A 20,648-nucleotide genomic window follows, 5' to 3' on the forward strand; every position below is an offset into this window, starting at 1 on the left:
GAAATTACTATGGGCTAAATTTAGATTAAGCTTTGGAAATTAATTTGGATTAAATTAAGAGTTTAAAATATCATTGCATATATATATAATATTATTTGCAAGGATACTTTCGGCAAATAAAGCGATGTTTGCAGATGCTATAACCGTGCAATTATATACTGGTTCTTGTCCAATCATGGCAGTTAAGCAGCATTCCCGTAGGCATATTTCACTAGTGAACATTTATTTTGCAACCGGGGGGAAGTATCTTAAATTTAAACCAATTACAGTTCTATTTCCTCCGCCAATGTGAGAATGTAAACAAATGCTGTATTTCAAGATCTTTGCGAAGTCTCTTCAAAAGTTATGGTCGCCTGATTTTACTTATGAATTTCAGAAAATAAGTTTAATATTAATCTATTAATTTGATTTCGAATGTGTGATTAAAGCTAATATTAAAACGAGCGAAAGTTTTGGAACTTGGTTGAAAAATTTCGTGTAATGAATTAAAATTATCTTTATCAAAATACATAGAAGTGAAAGACATCTGTGTTGATAAGGCATTTTAAACGAAATAGGTTATAAACAAAGTCTGGAGACTTAGCCACTGTTAGTCTGCCTGTTCTCTCTTCTTTGACTTGCCATAGGAGATGGAACTTTCTCGCACCAATTTGTTAATATTGATCTTAAGTCTTAATTAGCTTTAAATCAATGTCTTGTTATAGTCGATATGTATTTGTTACGCATTCTACTACCTTACGAGGCGAGTTTATGCCGTACTGAATATAATACTTGTAACCAAAGTACCAACCAAAGGCGAAGTCTCTCATAAGAAAGCATTAAAATTATAAAAATAGTTTATCATGATTTAACAAATTTATTCTGTTTAGAAGTATATTAGAAGGTAGTTTCGAATTGAACCAACTAAAATGCTCGAATACTGCGCTATTGAAATCAACAATACAATGAAACATAATGTCTCAAATGAAACTTTATCATTGACGATAAAATTGTTATTATATTAGGGGGAACATTTAGGAATGCAATTATAAATACTCGAAAAAGGATTTATTTTTTTATACACTGTCTCCGGGTTTGTACACTGTATTAATTTTATAATTATACATTTATAAATACTAATGTAATTAAAATGAAAGGAAGTGAATCACTTTTAACTTAACAAATTGTTAATATTATCCTGATATTTTTTAATTTAAATGAATTTGTAAAAAATATAAATTCTATACTTGGCAAGTAGGCTAATGATATTTTTCCAGTTAACTTCCCTGCACCCCCGTTCTCCAACTCGGCGGCCTCGAACATCTGCCTAATAGGAAATCTGCAACTGTCCTTATCTGAAATTAATCACTTTCATATATAAATTTATTTTGTGAAATTATCTCCATACAAAAAACTGTCTTCACCATTAAATCTTCTGTATTATGAACACTTAAGGGTCATTAACAAACAGGAATGTTACATAGAATGTCCTGAACTTCAGGAAAATGCATGCTGCCATGCATGGGTAGAAAATGTTAGATTTTTCTGTTCACATGCGCATGTAGACTAAAAGATGAATTGATAGAGGCAATGAAAGGGAGCACATGGTATGGCCTGCTCATTTCTCGGATTTAAGTCCTACATAGCATAAATGAAATGCATTTTGTTGACGGTTTGTGTCAAGACATTCCTCCCCCATCCGTGTAGGAACTTTAAAGCTCTTTGAAAGAGGAAAATGTCCTCTCCTCCACCAAGTTCTGCTTAGCAATTAAATAATGTGTACCATAGGTCATATTTCACCACATGGGCTCTCATATATGTCTTGATTTCGGTAAGAATGAAGATTTTTCTTACTATTACTTACTATTTTCTTACTGTATAGCGCTAAGAATCTCATACTCTATTCCAAAAAAGTGGAACAGCCGTTTATTTTTCTAAATATTGCACCTTAACATGTACCACCAGTTACAAATTTTTCCTAAATAAGGAAGACAATTGTTTGAAAATACTATGTTTTCTATACACAATAAAAAGATAAATTAAACTTACGATCTCTGCAGTGTAAAATTATCAATTTGTAAATGTTTCTCTTACATTCATCTATCTGCAAAACTTGCAGAAATATGCTTACATTCTTATTTTATTACCCTAAATTTAGATAGAAACATTTATTTCGGAAATGCAGTTTTATTCAATGGAAGAAAAATTATGATATGCAATAATTTGTCTAGTAATACATCATCCGATCATCTTGACTTGAAAGAAATTTGCTAATCACTTACATCGTTGTTCGCTTTGATAGATCGTCAGTTGCAACTTCGACTTTTTAAGGAAGAGAATCGAGAAACTGAACTTCTAAAATATCTCAGAGACGTATTATAATGCCGTAAACTATGATAACTATGCCACAATTTTCTTTTGCTTTCAATGCTTTGAAAATTATCAATGTATAAAATTACTTCAAAACTTAGTCTCGATTGCTAGCTTTACATTCTATAGAAATATGACAGTTTAAGTAAATATTTATATGTTTACAAATGAAAAACTTTGTTTGTTGTGTTAAGACCAGTCGAAATCTCCCAAAAATATAAGGAAAAAAAAACTGTGAAAACATTTTACATTTTTTTATTAACTCTTTAATGGTAAAAATATTCTGAATGTCAAAATTGCAAAGTTTAAAATTTACAAAGTCTAAAAAAAGTTTACAATTACATCGGAAAAGATGAATTTCTTACGGCTTCACTGTAAGAAAGCAATTATGTACACGATATTTTTTAGGACATATAGTAAAGATTTATCATGTATGTTTCGGATGCAAAAGGTTTTATTCGTACGAAGATATGGTACCTTAAACTACCAGTCTCCGAACGACTGAGTGAGTTTATACAAAAATATTTGGTATTTTTTTCCCCCTAGAATTTTACCACAATTAAATTTCCAAGTTTTAGTTTTGAAGGGCCATACTATTAATCTTCTGGGTTACGTTGACCTTCAACGTTTCATTATGTTCGTATGATGTGTCTTGTAAAGAAAATGCAAAATCATTTTAATGTCTGCTGATACGGTCATTCCACTATTTTCCTTCCATTTATGAGCTTTATTTAAGGTACTGAATGTGAAAACAAATGTCTTTGCTCGCAAATGTGTGTAAAATATCGAGTTTTTCAAAAGAATGGCATATTTCAGAAGGGAGCAATGTTTTGAAATGTTTATTATGTGCACTGTATGTAATCGCATTACTGGCCTAGTTGCAGAAAATGCAAATATCGTTTTCCTAATCTAGTATTCTTCTAGGGAATGTTTTTACAGAATGGATTAGTGATTGCAAAATACAGGATCCTTACTTCCCGGTAAAGATGAGGCGTTATACAAGATACATTAATTGTTATTTCGGCTTATTTATTTTTCAAGTTACCTTCATGCTAATGCGCAAACAGTCAACTCATCATTCCAAAAATGACAGCGTAGAGAATACATTTCAACATAATAACTAACATCCATATAGCATTCGTGGATTCTGTGCTCAGCTACTATCAAATCATGATTAGCATCTAGAATTTTTATATTTGGACCTCAGTCTAGATAGAATCAATTTCTTCCGTCCTCAGAAATGTAATTTAGACTGACGAATGTCCCTTTACTCGATATAGAAGTATCAGTCATCAAGACAATCACTTTAAAACGATAAAAGTCCTTTATTCCTATAAGGAGTTCATCATCAGTAACAATTTTCTATAACTGTTTAATATGGCATTTTCAGACACTCATTGGTTAAACCTATCTTGTATAAAAGTATGCTGAATGATGCCAGATATATTCAATTAATTTTGAATGGCATTATGTTTGAACTTTTCGGCCTTTAGCTGTACTTTCACAAATGTAGTCGTAATTAAATGATGCTCCTTCTCACTAAACGTGAATTGCAAGACGATGGCTGAATGTTGCATTTCTTGATAGGTGAAATGGATTACAAGAACATATTGAATTTCCTCCTAATCATTTGACATGGCGCCTCTTGACTTTTATTAAGGTCTATAACATGTTTCCGATAGCATATTTCAGTGTATAACACATCAATTCTAGACACAATAAATCTTTGCCGATGAATTCAAGAAACTTGTCTCGATGTCACAAATGATGAACTGGATCGTGTGTACACAAGTATTGTTAGAAGAATGCAACTTCGTATAGATGTCGAAAGTGCTCCTTTTGATAAAGTTTCTTTAAACATTTCAATTTAAATATTATTAGGCTATTTTTAAAAATTTAAAGAAAGTTAATAAATGCGTTAAGTACTCTTCTTTTCATAAATTTTTCTATGTATATTATCCAGGAGAGAAACAGCGAAATATTGGCTCTAAGACCATACTGAAGGTGGAAAAATTGTCGTCAATAAATTTGCTGCTTAATATCCTAGTAAAATTTACAGACAGAAAAATGAATCTTTTTATGTGTCTATAGATAGATGACTATAAGAAAAAACATTTTACTCATTGACATTTTTTCGAGTGCTGCATAAATATTTAATTGTTGCAACTTTTTATTTTCAACCTCTACTGAAACCAAAGTGTTTTTAGATATTTGGGTACCTTATTTGATGAAAATTAAAAGTATATGAATTGAATTATGTACTTTCAAGTATATTCCTAATTGGAATATTTCATTCCATTGACGAAAGTGTATTCCTAAAGTTAATTCTTAATTTGAATGTTTAAAGAAATAAACTCATGTCCCACTTTTTTTTCCGGACAACCTGTATATCTGAACACCATTTCTTCAATTGATATTGTTACGAACCTGTGATGCGGCTTCCCAGCATAGCTGGTTCCATAGGAGGTCCCAGAGCTTGGCGACAAACTTGGCGACTTTGGCGCCAAAATAGATTATACCCGAAACATCGAGAATTTTCCCGATTCCTCCAGTAGGAACGGAGATACGCCTCGAACGTTCCTGATTGGTTGAGAGGCTTCTAGCCCCGCCTCCTGAGACCTATAAAAGGAAGCTCCCGCAACTGCCGAGTGGTCTAGTGGTTAGGATTCCTGGCTTTTTTTTAGGATTCCTGGCCTGGGTTCGACTCCCGGCATGGGAAGATCGGGTTCCATGGTGTAATGGTTAGCACTCTGGACTCTGAATCCAGCGATCCGAGTTCAAAACTCGGTGGAACCTGTTTTTTTACATCTTGAGGAAGTAGTTGAACCAGAAAAGAAAATCCTGTTCTGGAACGTACGAAAGGAGAGCTCCGGATTCGCCAACCTACTACACCCTCCCCCACACGGCGCTTACGAGACGATTCTGATTGGTCGATGTTAAATCATATATATACCCTGAGAAAGTCCAGTCCATGTCACTTTAGTTAAAGCCAGGGTCCCGTCAACATCGCAAAGTTGGAGGTAGCCCATCTCGGGCGGGAACTCCGTCAACCGTAGTCATCTTTGCCGAGCAGCGGTGAAATGGGTTGCGAACCAGTGGAGTCGAAGAGTAGTCGTGGACCGACGGTGAATTGAGTCGTGGACCAGTGGAGTCGGAGAGTAGTCGGAACCGACGATAAAGGACTGGCCTTCCAGAGATAATCGGAGCAGCGACGCAGTGAAGCTAGTGCTGAACTAAGCTGTGCGCTACTGTCTGTCTGTCTTGTTATATGCTGCTGTGTATGCTGTTGTTGCTGCACGTCTCGGCTGAAGATAATCGTCTTCTGTGCTGTATATAGTTGTCGCTTTGTGTTGTCCTGTGTGTCTTCGTGTAAATAAACGTCGTTGTTTCATTTTCTACTGCCGCCTGCTGATTGAGTGTTCTCCACACCATATAACTCCCACTATCCAAACGAATCCCGGGAAATTCCGTAACAATATATTTTTTAAATTAATTCGAAAAATGTGTTGTTTTTCAAGAAATTAATTAGATGTTAAAATAAGTTTTGATTTTGGAAAAAAAAGGGGAGAGGGTCTTTTTCGCTCAATTTTGAAGAGCAGCACAATATAGTTTTTTTTTTTTGGGGGGGGGGAGAAGCTTTTTTGATAGATTTTTTTATTGAAGATCATGTACATATTTCAGAACATAGCAAATGTAAATATATATATATATTTAAAGAACACCTTTATTTGTGCATTAAAAAAATAAATCAAATTCTGGAAATAGAAAATAAAAAATATATGACGCAAATGTGAAAGTTTAAAGTAAATTGAAATTCTAATCACATTTGTATTGTATTTTAATTTTCATATGAGGAAAGTTTAGGATTTCATGTGGCTTTATAGCCTTCTATTGCTTTTAACGCCTCACTGTTTTGCAGTTTTTGTTTTGACCTCTGGATTTTTGATACCCCCTCCCCCCCTTTTTAATGCATTGATGAAAATGTTTCTTTTAAAAAAAGCGTTTATTTCTATCATTTCCTAATTTTTAGTCATTATTTCTTATGATATTTTCATTTTTAAAAAGGCACAAAACACCTAAGCCTTATCCACAAACTGAATGCTGCCATACTGGCGTCACAATGCCATACGCTTTCAATTTTGTTAATTTATATTTACGTCCCGTTTGGAGACAACACGAGAGCTGTTTTAAGACGGACCCAGTAATTTTGAGCAGTGGCCTGATGACAAGGAAGACTTCTGGATCGGCGTCCCGTCTCTAAACTTCTGCTACCTAGTAGCAGGAGAGCATTTGACCCTGAAGTATATAGCTTGTGCCGTGCTCATTTGCATGGTGGTTCTTGGGTAGGCTCGGGTTCCGAGTCAGAAACCCTTCGGCTCCACTACTGAGACCTTATCATCAAACTACCGGGTCCGCATATCATCGTGAGCGATCCGCTTTCCTAAATCGGCCAGTTTTTCTTAACTTTATACCTATTATTACATATTATAAATAATTATATAAAATTTCATCGTGAAGGTAATTATCTTCTATTAATATTCTAGATTTCTAAGAATAAATATTCTATTGTTATAAGCATTATACCTGAATATTAAATATTTTAATTCGCATCGATAATCTTCTTATTCTAAGGATAAACATTTTAATTCTTATCTTCTCATAATATTCTTAATTTCTTACTTTTAATTATTTTTGAGCAAAAACAATATAAAACAGTAAAATAGAGATAAAACAGTGTCAAAATAAAACAGTAAAGTCGAGATTCTGACAGAAGTAGAGTAGATAAAATGGAATTCTAATTATATTTATAATATATTTTAACTTATGATGAATGTGCGGAATTACTCTCTAATGTATTCACTGTTTTTAAACTTCTTCATACTATTTCTGTATTTTTAATGAAATTTTGTATTTTCTGTTCTTTACTGTTCTGTTCTTACTAATAAAAACTTGTATATATATTTATTATTTTTGTTATTTTTTTCTTTTAAGTTTTAAAATAATTTCATAATTAACGATTATAGATATTATAGATTCAAATAACTTATATTTCTTAAGTCAAATAATAGAGGGCGCCACGATAAAGTTGCTTTTTAGAAAACATTTCAACGGATAATGAAAGAATTCTAAAATTATTCGTATATTCTTCAAAATTTGAGAATTGCAGTACATGAAGAAGTGATCTTAAAATGTATTTAAAAACTAGAAAATTAAATTCACATAAAAAAGCCCATAATTTCGATAACTTTCTAGTTAATTTTAATTGGTGAATTCAGATATTTTATTTATTTATTTATTTTTAAAGTAGGAGCTTTACTGTACAAAAGAAAGATCCAAAGTATTTGAGAGTTATTTAAAAAAAAAATAACCCAAAGCTTTTTTCTTTCTTTCTTTTTCTTTTTTTTTTTTAAGAATAAGTTTTCAGATAACCCAAAAAGATTTTTTTTCTTCTCGAGTGCGTCATTGTGAATTTGCAGAAATTTTTAAATTCAATAGTTTCAGAATGATGTTTTCTACAAGAATTTGTCAGAAAATAATATACTGTGAAAAATGCACTAGAAAACTGTTCTTATTAAAACTGAACTCACATTTATATATATATAAATCTCCAGTTACAAAGTTTCATTAAATAAGTTAGGCAATTGTATCAAAACAATTTGGCTTCTGTGGATGTTGATAGTAAAAGGTTTAAAAAAGTGAATTTTTTATACGATCCCGTTGTGTAAAGTATCAGTTTCTTATAATTTTCTCTTACATTCATCAACAACAAAATTTAATGCTTGCATCAAAATTTGCAAAGATATACTTATTTTGAAATTTTGAGGGAACTTATCACTAATTTTTATGGAATATCTCGATATAAACTTTTATTATTATCGAAATTTTTTATTATACTTTAATAAACTTTCATTGTTATCAAGAATACCGAAGAAGGTAAGAAAATTATTTGTTTGCTGTTGTGTGTGTGATATTGTTTTCCTAAAAATGACATATTTCAGTAAAAAGGAATATTTTGAAATATCGATGATTTATATTATATGTAATCATAATGCCAGCCTAGTTACAGATGAATACTAAGTCGTTTTTCGAGTCTCCAACATCTTTCTAGAAAATACATTTACAGAATGATTCAGCAATTGCGAATTACACTATTCTTATTTTCCCGTAAAGGACTAAGTGTTATTCAAGTGATGCAGGAATGAACATTTTGACTTATTTATTTTCAAGTTACCCTCATACGAGAGTACGAACAATCAGTTAAGAACTCATCATTCTAAAAATGACAGTGCAGAGAACATTCAATTTATATTTCAATGTAATTACTGGCATCCGTATGAACAGACGCAATGAGTCTGAAAATATTTGTTGCCAAGAGACAACAGAGGTCCACTCACATGTCACTGCTATCATTAAATTTTCTTATAGAATTGATAGAAATTTCAAAAATGCATGAATTGAAACCAAAAGATGTAAGTTTCTGCAATATCACATTGTTATATTGTAATTTTGTATATCACTATTTTCACATAAAAACAAATAAGTTTTTCTTAAAAGCATTTATTTGCTATGATGATATGATCAAATAATATTCTACCAAATTTAACTATTTCACATATTTTTATTTTCTTTAAACGATGTTTATACCATATACTCAAGAACAGCTGATATAATGTAATAACTGCAATTTTTGTCATGGTATGAGTTCTTGAAATTTGGAACCCTAATACGGAATCATGAGAAAAGTATGAATGAATTTTCCAAGACAATTACAAAGTTAATACTTCATTAACATAAAGTATAAAATGATTTTTATCCATATTAAAATCGGATGTATCAGCTAATAAGTAAGTAAAAAAAAAAAAAAAAAAAAAAAAAAAAAACACATCAATAAGTTGAAGTTAATCTAATCCATTCCTAATCTGAAAATCTGCTCTATATATTACGAATTATAGCATACATAATATATTATATATATAAATTATCGAATGTAAAAATATATAAGCAGAATTTTAATGACTGAAGTTGCTGTAAATTTTTGGCAACTATATAACATACTGTTATTGTGAGCATTTGCTATCAATTTTCTACGAAAAATATTGTAATAAATTTCAAAATTTTTAAGAATATTCCTTACTAAATATTGACAATTCAAAAATAAGAAGTGTATTGTATGCAGTCCATTACTTAAAGGAATGCCGGCGTCCCGGCATAGGGGTAGCGCGTCTTCCCCGCGTCCTGGGTTCGAGTTCCAGTTTGGGCATTGTTGTTGTTCTATCTGTGAGATGTGTGAATGTGCCCTCCTGTAAAAAGGGGTTGTGCAAGCGAATGAGTGATGCGTGAGTAGCAAAGTGGTGCTCTTGGCCCTAGTTGGCGCTACTATAAAAACAAGAGACGCTCCCCCACTGGCTTAAATCGCTGTCTTCGTAACAGCGGGCTTGTCCATGGCAAGTGCCATAAGAAACAACAGCAACAACTTAAAGGAATTTAATCAAAAATCAGCTGCACAATGTTGTATATTAATGTATAAACCATAAATAGACAAATACTAAATTGCATAATAAATACAAAATAATAGAGCTTGAAGAGAAAGAATCAGAAATTCTGCAACTGACAATACGCCATAAGATTTAAAAAAAAAAAAAAAAAAAAAATGTATTCATACAGTTGCTATGTTTCAAAAATGGATTTCAAAAATTTTTATGGCATTTTTTTTTATTTTGATATTTTTAATCGATCCATGTCTTATTCAGATTCACAGAAACAGAAAATCGAAAATCTTGAAATAGTAGGGAAAAAAAAAGCAAGCAAACAATTAGGGCTATTTACTAAATCAAATCTAAAAAAAAATGAAGAGGTAATTTATCATTTAACGGAATAATTAAATGTTAATTAGTTATTAACTGATTATCATAATCATTGGGCATAAAATCTCCAAAATATATGGGAAAGGATGCATTAAATTCATTAAATTTCTAATGAATACGACGTTTAAAAATTTTTTAGGCATAAAGATAAGGCGTTAGAATTTTTATACTTGAACACATTTGGGGACATTTTTATCAAAATGATCTGTCTGCTCATTTCTTAAGTTTTTAAAATGCTCTCCGATTCTATTGCGACTTACCAGATTAAAAACTTTTTATATGACATCTACATCTAATACAAATTTTGATTTAATTGCATCACTTTTTAATACTCATGTAGATTTTTATTTTGTCTCCGTTCATTGTGTGTACTCTGCCCGTAATATTAATTTCTAATATCTCGATCGTGAGAGCTGTTGAGCCAACATACATATCCCGGAGGTCTACTTTGCCTTAAGTATAAGGATCCTACTCGCCATCGAGCAAGCTTGAAATCTGGTTAGTCCGCTCTTGTGCATATGCCATTCGTGAACTCCATGGATAGATACTATCAGGTCATGGTCAGCCTCTAAAAGCTTCACAGTTTGAGCCCTATTTCAGATGGAATCAAATCTTTCTTTCTTCAGAAACTTAATTCGGATACACGAACACCCTTTAATCGAGATGGATGCGTCAAACATCAAAAGGATTTCTTTTCAAACGAAAAATAAATCTTTTCTCCATACCAGAATCTCATTCTCTATAAATGTGTGGTAACGTATTTTTAGAAACTCATTTGCTGGTTCTGTTTTTTGTATAAAAATATACTGAATGGTGACCGATATGTACAATTAGTTTTGAATAGTATTATGTCTGAACTTTTTGCCTTGTTACGTAATATTTTCATGTCATCATTATTGCTATAACATTGGATTTCAAAGGATCGTTCTTGAAGATAAAATAAGTAATTGCCATTCAGCTTCAAGTGACTCCACATCCTCAAGGCATGACTGTGAGGATGAATTAACGACAAATACTTCAACTTCTTCCATTTCAGCTGCCGAATCAGCCTCTGTGTATCACTGTCAGTATGCAGTCGAGAATTTTCTTGAAGCAACAAAAACAAGAATTCAGCGGCTCTTTTCTTGTTTAGAATTACCAGACGGAATTTCTCGAAAGTACTCAAGACATTTATGATCTTATCTTTTAAGAAATTAGCCAATAACTTTCTTTCATCACCAAAACTTCCACAAGACAGTACCAATGCTTGTGTTGTTGAGACATGGTCTTGATTATGCTTTATTGGAAATGTAACATGTTTTCATCTCGCAGACTTCTGTTTCGATTCTGAAGGGATATGAGAGACTTCTCATCACAATTTTTTTCTGGCCTAAATCATTGTGCAAGAATAGTTACTTTTAGTGATATTGCCATTTTTTGATGAAAGGATGAAAAGAATGAGTTGTCAAATATAACATTTAATAACAGTAGACACTATGCCAAAAACTACATGCTTTTTTGACTTTCCACAAAAATTATGTAAATCTATATAAATAAATTTAAGAAATGATAGAAAATAATGATAAAAAAATGAAGATATTTGGTAAATATTTCTTAATTAAAATTTATAGGAACACTTCTCTTCTTCCAGAAAAAAGAAAGTTTATTAAGTAAACAGTTTCATTGGCAAATTAATAAATTATTCAAAATTAATTTAAAAATGGCAGTGTTACAAAAGTGACCATTGGGAAATGAGTGGTTATTTATCTGCTAAAAGTTATTATAAATATGAATCCCAACACAATGTATTTCTTCTGATATACCTTTTTTATGAATAATCAAAGAGAATTAAATTCGATGGATTTTTGAATGCCCGTGCATTTCTTCTCAGTTTAAGTACCGTGTTTTAAAAAAAATGTATGACTGCGTTATTAGATGGTGCTTAAAACAATTTAGCGAATAATTTAATGCTATCTTTAAGTAATTCAGATTGATTATTTGAAACTGATTGAGATGGCTAATGAAATATATATATATATATGTGTGTGTGTGTGTTAGTGCAATGAATTTATTACAACTAAAGAAAGTTGCAGGTGTTAAATATTCCTTTAAAAAAAAAGTTCAGATTTTATTTGATGCTTTCAAGTTTTTCCCTTTTAAATTTAGCCTTTCTACTTTTGCAGTCGAAAGGAATTAATTAAAGTTCTCCTCAGAATCACACATCGCAAAATACTGTAAAGAGATAATTAGAGCGAAAATTTTAATTGAGAGTTGCATTCTGGTATTAAATGAGAGAAAAAAATGTGGACATACTGAACAATAGGAGTCAGATTCTATGCCACGCGCTAGTAAAAAAATGATGGAAAAAAGTGTGTGAAGCATTATGTTTGATTAGAGCGTGCCGATAGCAATTGTAAGCGTGATGAAAAATAAATATTAAGTATAATTTTTTTCTCTTGGTTAATAAAATAAATTGGATAACTTCGCTGCATGTTTAAATAGATCTCTGTATTTAAATATAATCTCATTTCTTTAAACAGAATTGCTTTCAGTATAATAGGAAGTCATTTTATTCAATTTTTTTTGAAGGCCTTAGGATAATTGAACTAATAAATTACGTATATTTAAAAAAGCAATAAAATTCTTTTCTTTACCAACACTCATTCACTGTATAAAAATAATGTGTATTAAGTTTTTGAAGTAGTTTCAAATTGAAGTTTCTCAGAATGTTATGTTTTGTGTGTTCTGATATAAAGAGAAAAGCCAAGATTTGTAAATACCAAATTTAATTAAAATACAAAATTATTCTTTTTCTCCTTTATAAAAACCTCAAATTTTTATTTAATAAAATTCCTATTACGTTAAAAAGATCCATTTAAATATTTTTTTCCATAAATAATGGCAATTTTAATTTTTAACAATGGCAATGTTCATAAAAAATATTGATTAGGAGAAAATGGCAAGTTTTAAGAAGGTGTTTTTTTTGATTAAATCATTTAGGATGAATTATCAAAATGATAGTTTTAAGGTATTAATACATTGAGTTGTGATTAAAAACATTGAATCCGTAATATTTTCCATTTTTTTTATTGCCAACCATCAAATGAGCATCATACATTAGCAAATCCATGGTTAAGAAATCACAAAATATATTATATAAAAATGCATATTTTAAGAAATTATGATTTTCCACTTTTATAACTTTTTATTCATAAGAAATCTTAATCATTTTATCATATTCTTATATGATAAAATTTGTGGAGTTGTGGTGGTTTAATGTCAGATTCTCTGTTTTGGTAATTGAAGATCAGACTTCCGTTACCCGAATCGATCAAAGATATGTCTATGTGGGCCTACTTCATGCTTTGTTTGTTGATATAGAATGGAAACTTGGAAAGAGTACGCCGATTTAGATTCAGCCTCGTCATATAATTAAATCTCAAAAATAGAAAGTCTCTTCCAAAATACCTTTAACGCATCTTCAAAACGTATTTCTGATATTTATTTAAAATTGTCTGATATCTGACGTTGCTATTTTACTGACGATATATTTCACGATCCACTAGTAAATTGTTTGGTTATGATGGTTTGTTAGTATTTTACACGTGGAATATTGTACAATATTTTAATACATTAATTTACAAATTAACTCTACAACCTTTGTAATGACTATTGTGGAACAAGCATACCATTCCTTTGAAATAATACTAGACTGAAACATGTCAATCAAACATCTTTTAACTCGTCCATTTCTTAAATATATTTCTGTGACTTACTCCTATCTACTCCAGATGGGAGTGAGTTAGGATTTATTTACCAATGCGGAATTTTTAGTTAAATTAGATCCTTTTAGTTTATAAGAAGATGGCCAACATTCATCAGAATTTTCTCAACCACTTTCGAAATATATCTCAAGAATAACACAGACATCTATCAACGGTTTTTTTAAAAAAATCTTTTGTTTCTAACAGTTTGAGACGTGTAAACTAAATTTCTTTTCTTTTTCAGTGCGTTAATGATTTTTTATTCATTGTATCAGCTCATCCCCCCCCATCTATAAGAAGGAGGATTATGGTTGGTTTAATCTTACAGAAGTTTTAGTCAACAAATGAAAAATTTCTTTGTCAGGTTTTAACAAAATTGCTCCAAGTGTTCTGCAAGCACATACCTACACATTTTGGAAGGAAATATCATCTTGAGAGGTTGATTAATCCTCTCATTTCTAAGATTATTCGAGTTCAAATACCTCAGAAAAATTGAGCACTACGGTTTCTGTTTCAAAAATTTAAAAAAAAAAAATAATAACCCCGTATTGAACGACCAGGTTGTTAAGGGATTGATATACAAATGAGAACCCTCCATAGTTGAGAGCTATTAAGCAAATGTGTGTTCTGACATCTTTTGCGAACTCTCTGAAAACCTCCCTGCCTTCCAAATTCATCTGATAGAGCGTATCTGATAAATACAATACGCACAACGAGTATTCAATCAATCCCAATTAACGGAAGGAAAAGGAAATTTCGTAGTGATATCCAGGCGTCCTGGGTGCCTGCCTCAGTTTCGTTGAACGGGCTTTTGAGGTTTTCAGTATTGATAGAGTTAAAAAAGATTTAACTCCACCATATTTTTAATTTGACTGATTGAAAATTGCGAATACATTTTCATGTCAGTCGATCCATTCATTACTTGTATTTCAATGATTGACCGTCACGTTATTTAGAAGGTTGAAGGTTACTTTGACTCAAGAGTATCTTTAGTTTATAAATGAACCAAGTTTTATCAAAATAACTCTAGTCATTCAGAAGTGACATTGCAGTAAACATATAAGCACACATATATATAAGCATAAAACTGACCATTCTAATTGCAGTTTAATAGCTAATTTCTAAACCATTAGACTTAAGAAAACATTTCTAATACGAAAAATGCCCAGATTGATGTAAAGAATCATGTTTTATGTCATTTCATTCTGTAAACGTAGTTCTGAAAAAATTGAATTATAGATTTTTATATGATCTTTCTGTACTTTTAATCATATTTAATAAAATATTTTTGGCACAGTAACGATTGAAGCAAAATGTTCCTTAACTCTGTGGCTAAAACTGACCGAGATGTGAAGCTTTGGATATCTCTGTCTGAATCAGTTTGTGTGCATCGGAGAAAATCCACAAATCAATGCACAGCGCTTCCTCGAGGTGGCTTTTGATTGGACCACAATAATGACATTCAAAGCCACCTAACCTGGCATGTTTTGGTCACAGAAGTGTGGAGCTTTCTTTTGTTTAAAATATAAGTATGTTAAGAATATTTTACTAAATATGACAAAAAAGATTGGAAGACTATATAAAAAAATCTAGAAATCTTGATTCTTACAGAGCAACATTAATTGATTCAAACAACATAAACATAATTTTTTACATCATTGATTTGCATTTTTCACATCTAAAAGTACATGAGTATCTCTAAAGGTTTAAAAATAATTTATTGGATCGCAATTATAGGGAACACCCTGCATATATATATCTTAAATATTATAGATATAGATATTGAAGAACGAATAAAAAAAAAAGAATTTACGAGCGTAAGAAAGCTAAAACAAAATTTATGAAATAAAGTCTCTACTAATTACTTTCTGACCTAGAGAAGCTATAGAGTCAACAATGATTCTGAAAAATAAGTAATTTTAGAGTTAAGTTTTTGAATTTAACTCAAAACATACTTATTTTTGGATCTTGTTTTTTAAATAAAATTACTTAAAACAAAGATGCAACAACATATATCAAGTTTTCTCTCTAAAAATTCTTTCCATCGCATACAATTGCCACTTTTAAACTGTTCATTATTATTTTAGACACCCAATATAAAATTGGCGCAATTTCTCTAGAAATAAGTTTCGTCAAAATAATAGATTAGTATTCACTGATCGTAATGAAACTCCCACTTGGAAATGATTCTATTGTGGTTTTGGTAACTGTCGCCATTCATTGCAAAACGAAATATTGTGATGAAATGAAGCATTGCTTCTCATTGTGAATGAAAGTGATTTTCCATATGAATGTTCCCTCCATTTTCCAGTTCATTTGGAATGTCTATCTGCATTTTGAAATAATTCAAAACCTTGCCATTGAAGAATAGTAAGGCCAGCTTTCGATATATTAAGCTCATTAAAATAGATGCAACTTTCTTCCGTTCTGTTAACTACAGCGATTTCAGAAAGAATGCATTCCAATCCGGCAGCAACCCAATTACTCTACTTTCCAACAGAATACAACCAGGGCTAACAATTTCATTTTGTGTCAGCGTTCTGCCGTTAATTTTCTGCTGTAGTCTGTAGGATTGAATGAAATAAAGGGAAGAAAAGATTCGGGGCTATAGAATTCATGAATTGCTGGTTAGTTGGCAGTTTCTATCGCTTTATGCTTTAATTCTTTATTTTTAAGATTAAGTATACATTTTATTTTTCATTTTTGCAGGTGGTTCCTGACTTTGTCATTGTTGTTTAGATTTAAAAATTTTGATATCCCATAATTAATAAATTTAAGCACTACTTGTAACTATTATTTCTTTATAGACTAATTCATTCATTTACCCATTAAATAAGCAACATGTTATCCGAGGAATGTTCATTTTATCAATGATGATTTATGTATATTATGTACATTTAGTAAATGGTGTTTAATTTCTTTACCAGATGTTCAAAATTAATATTTAAATGCCATGTATATTTTATAGTTGATTTTTTTTCTTATTAATCTGTTACCACTAATCTATATTAAACTAAGTTTAAATATTACATTGTTTCTTAAAAATTAGTTTTTAATAGCTATTTTGTAAAATAATTTATTTATAGTTTTTTTTTTTGGTTTGAAAGACAAAAAGCTTTAAAATATTTAATGAAACTACGGCATATTCTCAATATTCCGGCAGATATTAGACCACAGGACTGCTGAATTAATCGAAAGCATCAGGTTAGTAAAAATTCATTTTTTAAAAAGCATTTTAGTAGCAAATCTATGATTAATGCATAAAATATTATAATATTAGCGAGGTTATGCAGGAAATTTTCTACTAATATTTTTGAATTATATTTTGTAATAATAAATGTCGCTAAATATAATTGAAAATTCTATTGTTAAAGTCGCTGCAAGGTCTCCGGAAACAACATGCGAAGATTTGTTTTCCCTTTAACGTTTCATTCTTGCTTTATTGAAAACGCTGGACTAAAAGAGGGAACGGAGTAAGACAGTTCCGGATTATTGAGAAACTTCTGAATTGCAGTTTTTTAATTAAATAATTTATTTAAAATTATTTTTTCTTGTAATCCTAATACCTATATATACATTAACACGACTGTAATTTAAAAAAAAAGCAAAAAATTGCTTTGTGTATGGTTAAAAGTAACTGCTGAATATCTTTTAAGCTAAGATTTTAAGCATTATGTTGTTAGAAGAATTCATTTTGAACTCCCCAACCGCAATTTTTTTTTCTAAGTTTCACTTTAAATGTAACATTTGCAAATAGGTCGAAACATTTTTTACAATGAAGGGAATTATTATTATTATTATTTTTGCTACTGAACCATAGCAAATGTGATTAAACCCTATAATAATATAATAGTAAGAGGATACAATTATCGAAACATTAGATCCAAACGCTTTTGAAATGAAGCGAAATATTAATTTAATTAATGATAGTAATAGTTAGAAACGCTATAATAGTAAGAGGTAAACACATTTAGCTAACGGAAATTGCGGGATATGCTTAAGGATTAACCCTCCAGTGTCGGGTTTAGTTCCAATCGCTATTTAAATGCAATATCCTATTAGAAAAAAAATTGTCAATAATGTATTTCAACAATATTATTTGTCAGTTAGTTTACCGGAGATATTGTTTATATTTAATTTCAATTAAATTTTTCAGATATAACTTCATGTCCACGATTCAATCAAATTGGCAGATATTAAAGCCTTTTTTTTTAATCGTCTTATATATGTTCCTTCACTGTGTATCCGAATTTTTCTTGTGGAGATCAATCTCATGGTATCATAGCGTTATAAAAACGTAATTGTACAGTTCTTCTATCCTCGGAATTTTGTGGTATTATAACTATTACATAGATATGTAGATATTAAACAACAATCTTTCAACTTTACAAACAATCCTTACATCTTTAGATTTCAACAATTGAAGAAAAGCATGCGATAAAATATTTGATGAAACAAATAAAATTGTTTGCATTTGGAGGCAACAATGTAATTTATAGTTAGAAATAAGGCAAAAAATAACTTGACTATTAAACTGGTATAATTAAAAACATAATGTTTAAAATTTTGAAACGGCAAACAATTCATTTTTAGACACGAGACTGAATAAAATGAAAAACGCCAAAATTCAACTTAATATTTAATTAATTAAAATTCTAATTAAGATTTTAAAAAATCGATACACACACACATCTTTATTATTATTAGAGATCTGATTCAACTCACTAGACCAGTTGAGAGGTTTACACGAAGCAAGAAAGTCAAGCAGTATTGTGGGTGCTTACAAATTTTCATTGTGTACAAAAAGAAAAATTTACTATACGTGATTCCCAATTTTTCCATTCACACAAAAGCTATTTCTGTAAGTATTAAAGTAAACAATTTCAGCTTTCACAGAAGTCGTGCTTAAAATGCGATGGTGTAGGAAAAATTCTTTTTAAACGTCCATAAAATATATCACAATTTCATTATCCTCAACTCCATTACCTGAATAAGGATTAAGAATCATGAAAACCGCTTTTTATTCTTATATTGTCTTCTGATGAATGACTCTTTTCGAAAGGAAAGTCATAAATATTAAGTCGCCTGTTGGTTTTCAAAAATAGCCATTAATCTCTTTTGTGCAGATTCTTTCTCCTTTTTTTATTTAATTTGAAAAATTCCAGCGATGAAAAAAAATTATTTCCGAAGTAGAGGATTCGTTTATTCTGAATTATTTACTTAAAGAATTTACTATATTTTTTAGGTCAATTAGAACAAAGTGGTATAAATAAATATATATATATATACAGGGCAGTTATAATTAAACTTCCCCTATAAAAAGCGTCCTATAACGTAGACGAGTAAACGGATTGCAGGGAAATTTGGTATATAGACTAAACACGAGATGTACTCACGAAATAAAAAAAAAGCTCCAAAATGTCCACCAGCGGGCGCCTTTTATGGAAAAACATTAAATTTACCACAATAAACAACCCAAAACGGAATACAGAAACAATATTAACATTTATTGACTAGTTTCTGGGATATACCAGACTTTCTAAGTGGCCCCATAACCAGAAATCGCAAGGATGTAGATCCGCGAACGTGTCCATGGTTTACGAAAGAAGCGACTAATAACATGTTCGTTTATGAAGTGTTGGAGCAATAGTGCCTTAACAGACTCATGGATATGTGGGGGTGCACCATCTTGCATGAAAATGGTTGATGTAAGGACCTGCCTTTGCTATAGTTGCGGCACAAGAAACGTCTGCAGCATGTCATGGTACCGACGGCCCGTAATGGAATATGGGACTGGACCACGTGCAGTTATTTCCTCAAAGAATAATGGCCCAAGGATGAATGTCGCTGTGAATCCACTCCAGACAGTTACCTTTGGAAAATATAGGGGAATTTCTGTGTGCATCCGCGGATTTTCCTTAGCCCAAATGAGGGAATTCTGTGTGTTGACTGTCCCATTGAGGTAGAAATGAGTCTCATCGCTCCACAGAATATTTCAAAGCCATGATAGATTAATAATCATTCTGTTGAGAAAACTGACAGCGAATGAGAGACGTTGTGGCTTGTCCCTATCAAGCAGCTTTTGGATATAGTGGATCTTGTATGGGAAGTAGTGTATTATGTTTCTAAGCACTTTTCGGACGGTGCTGTAAGAATAGTCTGTCTGTCGAAAAACTGCACATGCGCTACTGCACTCAAACATTGATGTCTCTGTCTGTGCGGAAGCAGCTGTCTTGACGGCATCAACAAGTATCGGTGTGACAGGTTTACGGCCTCTTCCAGGTTGAACTCCTAATATCCCCGCTTCTTCAAATCTCTTAATCATGATCCGGATACCATTAGTAGACATTGGTCCACGCCGTAGATCCTTTACAAAAAAAATTCAAGATTCACCAAAATTCACGAACTGCAGTAGATGCATTCCACTTGTTTTCGTAAAACAGCTTCACCAATAACGCATGTTCAACTGAAAATACCGTCATCATTACAGCCGGAAACATCGACATAAAACATGACAACGTATGTAAACGTTTCATACCCTAATTTGTTTTGCATGAAGTTGCTTCTTCTTCGTAAGCATGCAAATCTCGACATTTTTTTTCCTATAATTGACAGCTTTTCCCTGTTTTACATTTTATTATTCGTAATTCTTGTTCTGGATTCCGTTTTGGCATTTATTGTGTTAAATTTA

The 20,648-nt window shown here is 31.1% G+C and overlaps 1 non-coding gene across 1 annotated transcript; it reads left to right on the top strand.

Moving 5' to 3' along the window:
• Nucleotides 1-5,073: 5,073 nt before the first annotated feature.
• On the top strand, nt 5,074-5,145 carry Trnaq-cug (transfer RNA glutamine (anticodon CUG)). Its single transcript has one exon. It is a non-coding gene; the product is annotated as a tRNA-Gln (tRNA).
• Nucleotides 5,146-20,648: the final 15,503 nt, after the last annotated feature.

The sequence above is a fragment of the Argiope bruennichi genome, chromosome X1, assembly GCF_947563725.1.
Source record: "Argiope bruennichi chromosome X1, qqArgBrue1.1, whole genome shotgun sequence".
Lineage (NCBI taxonomy): Eukaryota > Metazoa > Arthropoda > Arachnida > Araneae > Araneidae > Argiope > Argiope bruennichi.